Genomic DNA, 12,040 nt, shown 5'->3' with positions numbered 1-12,040 from the left:
TCAGTAGCACGTGGCCAGTGGTTCAAACTCGGGCCCCTTGAGACGAGCCAACACCAGGTTTAGGTCCCACTGTGGGACTGGGGGTCTAGAATACAGAAAAAGACAATCCAAATCCTTTAGGAACCAGCCAGTCATAGCATGGGAAAATACCATGTGCCCTTGCACAGGTGGATGGAAGGCCGATATGGCTGCCAGATGTACCTTGACTGACAAGGGTGCCAGGCCTTGGGCCCTCAGGTGGAGGAGGTAATCAAGGATAAGCTGAATCAGGACGGCCATAGGGGAGACACCCTGGTCCGCTGCCCACCTAGAGAAACGGGACCACTTCGCCAAATAAGCGTGGCAAGTGAAGGGCCGTCTACTTTTGAGGAGGACACGCTGAACCTGTTCTGAGCACGTCCTTTCCTCTCTGCCTAACCACTGAGCAGCCACGCCGTGAGGTGAAGAACCACTAGGTTGGGATGGAGGAGGCAGCCCCGGTACTGAGACAGCAGCGGAGCTACCACCAGGCCCATGTGGGTCCCATACCAATGCTGCCTGGGCCACGCCAGGGCAAACAGGAGGACCCGGGCCTTGTCCGTCTTTATCTTCTCCAGGACCCTGCTGATTAGAGGGAACGGGGGAAAGGCGTAGAGAAGCCATCCTGACCAGGACAGGAGAAAGGCATCGGAGATAGCACCCCTCCCAGGCCCCCCCTGGAGCAGAACCAGGGGCATCGCCAGTTCTTCCGAGTTGTGAATAGGTCCACCCGGGGAGTTCCCCACCTTCGGAAGAGCTGGTGGAACATGGGTGGAGGGACCACTTTTGTTGCAAGGAAAAGTCCCTGCTCAAGTGATCCGCCCTCTCGTTCCAGGCACCCGGTATGTGGAAGGCCTTCAGGTGAATGTTGTGGGCTATGCAGAAGTCCCACAGCCTGAGGGTTTCGTAGCAGAGGGCAGAGGATCAGGCCCCGCCTTGCCTGTTGATATAGAACATCGAGGCCATGTTGTTTGTGAGGACCCTGACTACCTTGCCCTCCAAGTGCGAGCAGAAGGCCATGCATGCCAGCCCTGAGCTCCTTGACATTTATATGTAGGGTCAGGTCTTGAGCCAACCACAGGCCTTGGGTCTGAAAGTTCCCCACATGGGCCCTCCAACCCAGGTCCGATGCATCGGACACCAGCTCCAATGACGGGGCCCTGTCCCTGAACGGGACCCCTTAGAGCATGTTGTTTGGGGCTGACCACCACCGTAGGGAGGTGATCACAGTGTCTGGCATGATGAGGACCTTTCCAGCCTGTCCGTGGCCTGGGAGAACTTCGAGGCCAACCAGAGCTGGAGGGGCCTCATCCTGAGTCTGGCGTGATGGACCATATACGTGCACGCCAACATGTGACCCAAGAGGTGCAGGCAAACCCTGGCTGTTGTCACCGGGAACCTTGTAACCAAGTCGATGAGAACTTTCGGGGTCTCAAATCTGACTGGTGGGAGAGAGGCCCTGGCTGACACCATGTCCAAGAGGGCCCCGATAAACTCTGTGCGTTGGACCGGGACTAACGTGGACTTGGTGTTGTTTACCAATAGGCCCAAGGCGGGGCACGTGGACAGGAGGAGCGCCACGTGATCCCTCACCTGCAACCAGGAGGTGCCCTTGACAAGCCAATTGTCCAGATAGGGAAATATCTCCACGCCCCTGCCATCTGAGGTAGGCCGCTACCACCGACATGCATTTTGTAAACACCTTGGGGGCAGTGGACAGACCAAACAGGAGGACCGTGAATTGATAATGATTCTGTCCCACCACAAAATGGAGGAAGCGCCTGTGCCCCTCGAATATGTGGATGTGGAAGTATGTGTCCTGTAGATCGAGGGCAGCGTACCAGGCCCCGGGATCCAGGGAGGGGATGATGGAGGCCAGGGAAACCATGAGGAACTTGAGTTTCACCATGTACTCGTTCAGACCTCCCAGGTCCAGAATGGGCCTGCGCCCCCCCTTTGGCCTTTGGGATAAGGAAATAACGGGAGTAATACCCCTTGCCCATGAACTCCTCGGGCACCGCCTCTATCTCTCCTAGTCCTAGGAGCCGCCCCACCTCCTGCTCGAGCAGAGCTTTGTGCGAGGGGTCCCCCGAGAGGGACGGGGTGGGGGGGTGTTTGGGCAGGGAGGAAGTAAACTGGAGGGTGTAACCCCGGGAGATGGTGTTGAGGACCCATCAGTCCGAAGTTAGCCACGACCATTCTGGGAGGAAAGCACACAACCTGTTGGAGAAGGGTAGCTTTATTGGATCCCTGGTAAGGACTGGCGGGGTGCCCCTGAGCATCCCATCAAAAACGCTTTTTCCCCGCCTGCTTGCCCTTGGAGGACCCAGGCTGGGAGACAGGCCGAGACTGCCTCTGAGGGCATCTCTTATGGTCCCACTGCTTCTTATGGGCGGCCTCATACTTCAGGAGGGCGGCCTGGGCAGGAATCTGCTGCAGCTTGAACTTAGGTTTTGCCGGTGCTGGGACATAGAGGCCCAGAGTCTGGAGGGTCGTGCAGGAGTCTTTCATACCATGCAGCCTTGTATCAGTTTCCCCCGCAAACAGAGCTTTCCCATCGAATGGGAGATCCTGCAAGGAAGACTGCACCTCGCTGGACAGCCCAGAGAGCAGGAGCCATGACACCTCATGGACACCACGGAGGCCATTGGTCGTGCGGCCATGTCCTCAGCATCCGAGGCTGCCTACAGGGACACCTTAGCGGCCGCTGCCCCTTCCTCCACGAGCACTTTGAACTCCTTCCTATCGCGCTCCTGGAAGGAGTCCTCAAACTTGGGCAGGGAGCCCCACAGATTGAATTCGTACCGGCCCAGGAGAGCCTGATCGTTTGCCACTCAACTGGAAGCTCGAAGACTAATACATTTTCCTTCCAAAAGAGTCCAGTCTCCGAGAGTCTTTGTTCTTTGGGTTGGGGCTGGCTGACCCTGCCATTCCCTGTAGTTGACCGACTCAACCACCAGGGAGTTTGGCGCCGGGTGGGTATACTCATGCCCCTTAGTGGGTACAAAGTACTTGTGTTCTGCCTTCTTAGAGATGGGGGCCAACGAGGCGAGTGTTTGCCACAGGGCATTTGAAATCTTATCCATCCCTTCATGGAGAGGCAAGGCCACCCTACCCAGTGCCGACGGGGACAACACATTAAACAGGGAGTCTGAGGGCTCCTCCACCCCCTCTGCCTGGAGGTGGAAGATTGCTGCCACCCTCTTTATGAGTTCTTGGTCGGCCCTGAAGTCCTCCGACCCGCAATCACCTCCACCGGGTGGGGCGAGGAGGCCGGTGCAGTGATCAGGGTGTCGTCCGGCACTGGCGGGTCCACAACCTGGTCGGACTCCGGGCACAGTGCCGAGGCTGTACGTCCCACTGACTCCTTTCTTGGGGGTCTGGAGAGGGAGGCCGACGGTGCTTCCAAAGCTCAGGCCACCAAGTGGGCTCCCACCGGGGGCTGCGCCGCAGGGCACAGTGCCCACTGGTACCATTGGGCTGGCCACGACGCTCGATGCCACTGCACCTGCTGTGGCACCGGCGGGGCCGGCTGTTCGGGTTGGCTGGCCTGGCCCATCAAGGGAAGGCTACAACTGGAGACCAGGCTGGCGTAAGACCTGCTGCTGTCACTGGACCGGAAGGAGCGGCAGTGCTGGGATCTACGATGGCCACAGGATTGCGATCTTGACGTGGGGGACTGGTAACAACAGTAACAGCTGCTCTGTGAATGGCCTCGACAGGCGGACCCACGATGGCAAGGCACTGGCAATTGACACCTGGGACTGCAATGTCTTGGGGGAGACTTGGAGCGGGAGTCCAAGCGGGAGTGGCATCGACAACCGTGCTGTGACCGACTGCAGTGCCCTCTCCGAGACGAGGACCATTGGCAACGCCCGTCGATATTGGCTCCTTGAGGACGAGCAGTGCCGAGAGTCCCGGCCAGACGGAACCCAACCAGACAGTCTGGTCGGCATCAAGCGCGATCCACACGGACTCTGCCCCGAGTGGTCGCTGGGCGGTGAACAGCGTCAGGAATGTTCCCTTGACTGAGACCGGTACCGGGCCGGAGGCAACTGCAAAGATTCCAGCAGCGGCTTGCCTCTGGAGCGTGGAGCCAACATAATGTCCCGGGCCACCTGGAGGGCTTCAGGCATGGATGGCATTTGGACATCTGGAGAGGCCTGTTCCGAAGGGGCCAGGCTACTCTACTCAACATAAGTCGGTGGCCTGGGGCCCGGTGTGGTTCGAGGACTGCCTGACATGGGCCTAGCCTCTGTCCAGACTTCCCTCAGTGCCGCTGCGAAGAGGGAGTCTTTCTGGCCCTTTTGGCGTGCCCCGTGGACAGGGAGCGGTGCCAACTGGTCGATGGCGCCGGAGGGTCATCATGTACCAACGCTGCGGTGCCGGTTCTGAGCAGCGTGCCAGAATCGGGGGTCTGCGCCGACTCCATCAGGATGGCCCGGAGCCTAATGTCCCTTTCTCTTTTGGTCCGAGGCTTAAACGACTTGCAAATCTTGCACCTTTCGCTGATATGGATTTCTCCCAAACAGTCTGCGTGTGGGTCACTTCTTGGCATAGAACTCCTACAAGAGCCGCACGACTTAAACCCCAGGATGCGGGGCATGCCCCAGCCTGGGCTCACTGACTAACTAAACTATCTGACCAGCTAACTAACTACAGGTACTAACACTGAACGAACAAACAGTTCTGGGGACGAGCTACAGCAAAGCTGGAGCAGAGCAGTTCTGACGCACCTTCACTGGCGGCAAGAAGGAACTGAGGGTGGGGGGAGCGCGCAGCTCCCCTTACACCAGCGCCAGGCAGGCGCCAGTCCAGGGGTTGCGGGGGGGGGCGCTCCCCCCCTACAAGTACTGCTAGGGGGAAAACTTCCAGCACCGGTGCATGTGGCGAGCACACACACCTATTGTGGAATACACATGAGCAATCACTTGAAGAAGAAATTCTAATTCAGGTATTTAAATTCAGCCTTCCTAACATCCCCCTGCAGTTTCAATTCGAAGTGATATTTTTCTTCATTCTCTACTCCCAACTGTTGTGTGGTGCTGCTACATGCTGTTATACGCCTGAAATGCAGCAGTTATAGATGAAATAATCCATATAGCTCCCTCACCTGCATCATAGGAGGTTTGTGAGGGTTAATTCATTTATCTGAGATGCTTTGAATGAAAGGTGCTATTGATTTACAAAGTACTATTTATACTCTATTGCCCAATCCCCTCAGCAATCTCATCCCACAATTTTTGACCTTGTCTTTTATACAATGTGGTTTTGAACATATAAGGAGAAAGATACCAGGGGAATCTGGGGGGAATCTTGTGTATCATTAGAACAAGGCAACGTTTTTATTGGGTGGTTTGTGTGTGTTATATTGACCCAAACTGGAAAATAAAAAAGCCCTTGACTAAATGCTTTTATAAGCTGTCAGTTAATTAATTATCTGGTTTTTGACTCTAGCCATTCAGCCACATACAGGTAGTGGGTGACATTGTTTTATGCTAGAACGTTTTACGTGATAATTTGATTTTGAAGCCAAAAATAAAATAATATAAATAAGAAGAGAACGTGTTTGATAACTGTATGGACTGCTCACTACATTAAACCTGTCTGACCACTGGGTGGCAGTACAGAATCATTTTTAGTTTCATGTCACTCAAATCTATATTTTAAAGTCGTCTCTTCTAATTTAATTAAACAGCTTCAACATCACAAGGAACTCAGGTTGAGTCTGAACACGACTTTATGCATGAGTGGACATTAGCAAGTGTGATGAGAGAGTTTGAAGCTAATCCAACTGAAAGGCCCATGTGTAACTCATTAGCTGGGTAATCTCCTTGCTTCGCCTCAATTATTGTGACTCAGCTGTACCTGTCTCTGACTTGATGGGTTTAAAATATAAGACAGAGCAGATAAGGGATAAGATTTGGGTAAAGGAGGGTGTAGAGAGATTATTGGTGAGGAGAACAGGGGAAGGAGGGTTTCTGGGAGAAAATGGTTTATGGGGGGATTTGAGGTGGGGGGGGGGAACCCATTGGGTCCATCGGAAGCAAAACACTTACCAAAGCAGAGGGCAATTTGACAAATGAAAAGCCAAGAGTCTGCACAAATGAAGGGAGCAATTGGGGGAGAGGAGCATAGGGAGCAAGAGTGGGAGGAAATAGGGGCAGCATTATTCAAAGGCCTTTAAGGGGAGGATGAGACACTTGAATGGGGTGCACTAAAAGACAGGAAGCCAAGACAGGAAGCCACTAGATGAAGGATTCAAGGTGTGTGTGTGGGGCGGGGGGAGTAATCTGTGGGTTTGGGTCTGTGTGAGAGAGAGAAATATGGTCAGAGTGGCAAAAGTGGAAGAAGGTTTTATTACAAAAAGCTTTTGTCCCCATTAACCAGATTGCCCCAGAAAACAACCCAAGTGGATTAACAGGGAGTGGAATTGCCAGACCTCCCTGGAGACACAAAATATCAGGCTTGTCTACACTTAAAATGCTGGAGCAGCACCACTGTAGCACTTCAGCGTAGACACTACCTATGCTGACAGGAGGGATTCTCCTGTCGCTGTAGTTAATCCAGCTCCCCGAGAGGTGGTAACTAAGTGTTGTCTATGTGGGGACTTAGGTCAGCTGAAGGCCAAAAGTGGAGGGAGGGGGAATGGTGGAGTCCTCCCATTTTCCTGAATTTAAACAGTTTTATGTCAATTTGAAGGACCTGGGAATGGGTGGGAAGGGAAGTCATCTGATCAGAAATGGAGGTACTTCAGGATGAATGGTCCCTTTCTGTGTTCCACACATGGATACACATGGGTGCCATGTACCTGAAACTGGAAAATCTTGCTAGTGTCTGGTGATCTGTGCCTGTGCCCTGGATTTCCTCATGCTTGACAGTATAAGGAGATGTGCGGACCCACCAACTCTCCAGTTCCTTCTCTACTGTGAATCCAGTCATGAGCCAAAGCAGAGTAGTGGACTACAGATTGGGACCATATATTTTAAAGAACCTCCAATTACAGGTATATAACCTCTATTTCTTCCTTGAGTGCTGGTCCCTATGGACATGCCGCACATGGATAACTGGTAAGCAGGACTCAAATAGGAGGCAGGTGCCAGGATGCAGGTGGTATAGAATGTCTGTAATGCTTCAACTACTGTAATGCTGCTCTTGGTTCCAAGAGATTGATATACATCTTGACCTCCCAATGTGTTCATGTTATCCCCCATCTGGGCTCCACAGCCTATGAGGGATGTGTCCATGATTATCGTTATGTCATGGAGGCAGGAAAGGGATACCAACACAAACATTTTGGGTTCATCCACCACATGAACGAAGCCCTGACATTGATGGGGATTGTCACTACGATGTACATGCTGTGTCTGTCTGGCGTATGTACCAATCTCGCAGACATCAGAGATATAGCCTGGTGACCAGCATTATGTCAGTATATGAGTCTATGTGGCCTAGCAAAGAAAGACCGTCCTGAACTATTGTTTGGGATTTGTGAGTGACATAACTGTTCATGGCATGGAATCTGTCCACAGGGAGGTAGGTCTGAGGTTGAGTCAAGGGTTGCCCCTATAATTTCTATGAGCTGTGTAGTAGTCAGAATAGGCTTTTCCGTGTTTATGCAGATTCCCAAGGATACCTGGAGTCTGAGCAAGGACCAGGTTGCCAAATGAACTTTCAGATGGGAGCTGTCTGTTAGAAACCAGTCATTCAAGTACGGGAAGACAGTGTAGCCATTTCAGCTCCTTGTTGCCACCACTGAAAAGCCCTTTGAGAAGACTCTGGGTGCTGTTGCCAAACAAAACAGGAGTACCCTGAACTGATCCTGTACTACCAGAAACCTGAGGGATGGGTGAATGTCCATATGACAAAGCCCTGGATAGGATGATTTAGTTGGTGTTGGTCCTGCTTTGAGTAGGGGATTGGACTAGATGACCTCCTGAGGTCTCTTCCAACCCTGATATTCTATGATTCTATGATCTTTCATGTCAAGAGCTATGAACCCTGTGTCTTTTTCCAAGAAAGGAATTATTGCTGCCAATGTAACGATGTGGAATTTTAATTTGAAAATAAAAATATCTAGCCGATGTAGGTCTCCAATGGGCCTCCATTTTCCTTCCCCCCTCCCCCTTTGCCTTGATGCTGAGCTGGCACTTGCTCTTTAGCTCCTCACTTGAGGATAGAGTCAATCTCCTGTCAGGGGATCTCTCCTCATGAGAGTGGTCCCTGAAGAGGGATTGGGAAAGGGGTTTTGGAAGAGGAGGTGGTGAAAGAAACTCAATAGTGTAGCCAAAGTGGATGATATCTAGTACTCAATTCTTTGTTGTTATAGCTTTCCAGTTGTGGGCAGGATGGGTGAATGAGCAGTGTGTGCCTTTTGCGGGCACAAAGTAATGTCTCGCAGCCCTTTTAGGGACAGGAATACTCATTGCTTGTGTATGCCAGGACACTTGAATTGGTTCTATAATGTCCTCATTCACTGGGAGAGCTACCTGACTGGGTTCTGTGGGCTACAGGATATCCAAGAGCTTTTGATGTGTATCATGAACTTCTTACAATGGAATCTGAAGTTCTGCCACACCCTATGATTATCAGGTGAGGCTGGTGAAAATGGAACAATTGCCTATGTGGCCTTCTCAGGGAAACGCTCAGAGCATGCCTAATGCCACAACCAACAGCTGAGGGAGGCAGCTTCTCTCATAACATTTGCCCACTGGTTCAGGAATTCACACAGGATGGGGGAGGCCATAGTTCAATTCTACCCTGTGCCTGAGAAAAAGGGCTTTGAATATGGTTTCCCCACTTCTCAGGTGAGTACCCTAACCACTGGACTGTGGGCTAGCCTGATGTGGGGCTCCCTCGTCTTCTCTTGTTGAAGCTGTTCCACTCTGCATTAAATAAGCATTAAGCCAGCAGGAGTGTGAGAGTAACTGTGGGCTGGTGGTTAGGGCACTCACTTGAGAAGTGGAAAAATCTAGTTCACATCTCTTCTCCGCATTAAACAAAAAGGAGAATTTAATCAGCAGCGCCTCCTGTAGTCCGGGGGTGAATTCTTTAACCCCTGGGGGAAAGGTTATAGGGGAGGCTTCCTTTCTCCCGCTGCCATGTTGTATGGAAGTAGGGGTCTGCTGCTGCTGTTCTTGAAAGAAACAGAGGAGCTACCAGGAGGGGGCTCCCAGCTGTCTCTCGCAAGTAGAGCTATGCAACACCCTCCAGCCTAACTCCTTGCAAGGGGTAGGGCTTAGGACATGCACCCCTTGTTGGGTGGCTATTGGCTAGTGTAGGCAGTTGGTAGTTTTTGCAGATCCCATTCTTAGGCACCAAATTCAGAGTTTGTGGGTTCCATGGGGTAGTTAGGCTTTGCAATGCCTAAGTCCCTTTGGGCCTCTAAATGCTTGATACGCTTCCCTACCCCACAAGGAAGCGGAGACTGGGCGCTGCTAACGTTTCATCTCACCATGTAGCAGCCAGTGGAGACACGTGGATGTGCAAGCCTGCTACATCCCTGGAAGCAGGGATGTAGGAGACTACTCCCTCACCCAGGAGCAATGTGACCTTCACAGTTCCTTCCAGGGAAGTGCCGCTTTGCATTGCCCTTTCTCTGCTAAAGGCTCAGTCAAGCTCTTGAAATATACGTTCTCCAGGACAGGGAGCATGACTGACTTCCTTTCTGCTGTGCTCAGAGCACTCTCAGTATTTTGGCAATAGTTAAAAACAACACCGGGCAAGATCCTTTTCTTTTTCTCCTTGCTGTTAGCTTCTTTGCCAGCTATATCTAACTTCTGCTACTACAACACACTCTCATTCCCTGAGACTTTAAAGCACCAAACTTCCTTGAAGCCTAATATTTAAACCTGCCAGCTCTCTTCTTTCCCTCCCATTCACTTGGTTACTTTGTGGTACCATTCCCCAGGCTTGGCAAATGTTAATACTTTTCTTCAGCCAGCTGGCAAGTAAAGCGATACTGAATAGTCTGGCCACCTTCCTTCATTTCAACACCTCGCTGAGTCACACTTCAGCAGTGGCGTTGGACTCCACTGCCAGCTAAGCAGAGCAGTGTAGCAATTGCCAGTTTTAGGCCTGCAACTCTTCTCTGCATGTGTAGCCCTTGCTTTTGTGAGTAGCCACCTTGGTTTCAATGGGCCTATTTACATGAGTGGGGGGGGTCACAGTTTTGGGGTCCTTTCTTCGGCCCCTTAATGCCTGGCTTAGAGAAAAGCCAGATACTTAACTGAGGGAAGGGAGCAGCAATAGTGCCAATGTATGTCATTTAAGACACCAATTGGCTTAGGGCTTGCTAGTGTTTGAAATGGGTTTCTAGAACATGGTTATTTCCTGCTTTCCCTGGCTGCCAGTAGCCTGAATCCTTTGCAAAGTGAATTCCAGAGAACATCAGCAGCCCGAAGTTTATCCAAAAGGATGAGGTGCAGGCCTGACATTGCTGCTGTAGTTCTTAATGTGCGGCTTTTAGACCTACCAGCCTTGGAATGCAGCTGCCTTGGGCGTCATTTTGGATGTTGTGGAACCCATACCACATAGCTACCTGCTGCTGCAGTCCCGCCAGCATATACACCTGTCAAAATGCCACTAGCAGCCCCCTCCTCCTCCATACCCTTTGCTTTGCAGATATCCACTGACAGCTGTTGCTGAACTAATTCAAATGAGACACACAAGGAGGAAGAGTGCGAGGAGGGAATCAACTACAGTAGAAAACAGTTGGCTTCTCTTTTTGGAATGGCTGTTGCCTGAGATCTTATTTGGATTGGCACAAAAAATCCAGAAAGAGGCAGTGGCCTGGATGTACAAAGGCAGTTAGGTGTGATGCTGAGTGCCGCCCTGCCTAACTTTTGGGCACCTAGAAAGTAACAAAGCCTGAACTAGGATCTCAAGATCCCTGCACAATGAATGGGGTGAGAGAGGTGCCCCCAGAATGAGATTCACAAAAGCCAGCAGGCTAGATGGTTCCTCACCCAAGATAGCCAATGGGAGATGCTGAGCTGAGGGTTGTGCGCTAAGCCCATTTCTCTCTTGGAGATAGCTGCCAAAGTCCAGACTTCAGGGAAGCGCCTCCCTCCACTTGGGAGTCTCAACTGCAAATTCTTTCTTGGTGTTAGGCACCTACACGGTTTTAGCAGGCACAGAAGGAGTCAAACGTCTCTTATAACTTTCAGCCCAATAGTTAAGAGTACTCACCAGCTCAAGTCCCCCCTCCATCTGAGGGAGTGAAGGTACTTAACTGGGATTTTCCACCTTTCAGGTGAGAGTGCCTTACCCATGGGGCTATGAAATATCAGTCACGCCTGTTGAAGCCGTGAAGTCACTTTGGTTAATAGCAGGGCTGTCAAGCGATTAAAAAAATTAATTGCGCTGTTAAACAATAATAGAATACCATTTATTTAAATATTTTTGGATGTTTTCTACATTTTCAAATATATTGATTTCAATTACAACACAGAATACAAAATGTACAGAGCTCAATTTATATTTATTTTTATTACAAACATGTGCACTGTAATTGAAGTCAATATATTTGAAAAAATATTTAATAAATTTCAATTGGGATTCTATTGTTTAACAGTGCAATTAAAACAACAATTAATCACGATTAATTTTTTGAGTTAATTGTGTGAGTTAACTGCGATTCATCAACAGCCCTAGTTAATAGCTAAAAATCATCTTTGGAGCTGGGGGACTGGGTCCTCAAGTTCGCTAACCGCCGGGCTACAGAATCATTCTCTCTCTCTAGCCCAATGTTGACGCTGTTCTACTGTGGCTAAATAATGAAAGAATCAGGGGCTCAAAGAGAAAGCAGGCATAAGAATGATTCTGGAGCCTTCATTAATGTGATAGTGGAGAATTAGGCCCAAGATGTTTAGTAGCAGATGATATTAGCATCTGTTGTTGTTATTTATTATTGGTATTGACGTAGTACCAAGAGACAAGGGCCCCATTGTGCTTGGCGACGTTACAAACAGCTAACAAAGAGATGGCCACTCTTCTGGAGAACTTATATTCCATTTGTGAA

The sequence above is a fragment of the Natator depressus genome, chromosome 2, assembly GCF_965152275.1.
Source record: "Natator depressus isolate rNatDep1 chromosome 2, rNatDep2.hap1, whole genome shotgun sequence".
Taxonomy (NCBI): domain Eukaryota; kingdom Metazoa; phylum Chordata; order Testudines; family Cheloniidae; genus Natator; species Natator depressus.
Note: the sequence above shows the minus strand (reverse complement) of the source record.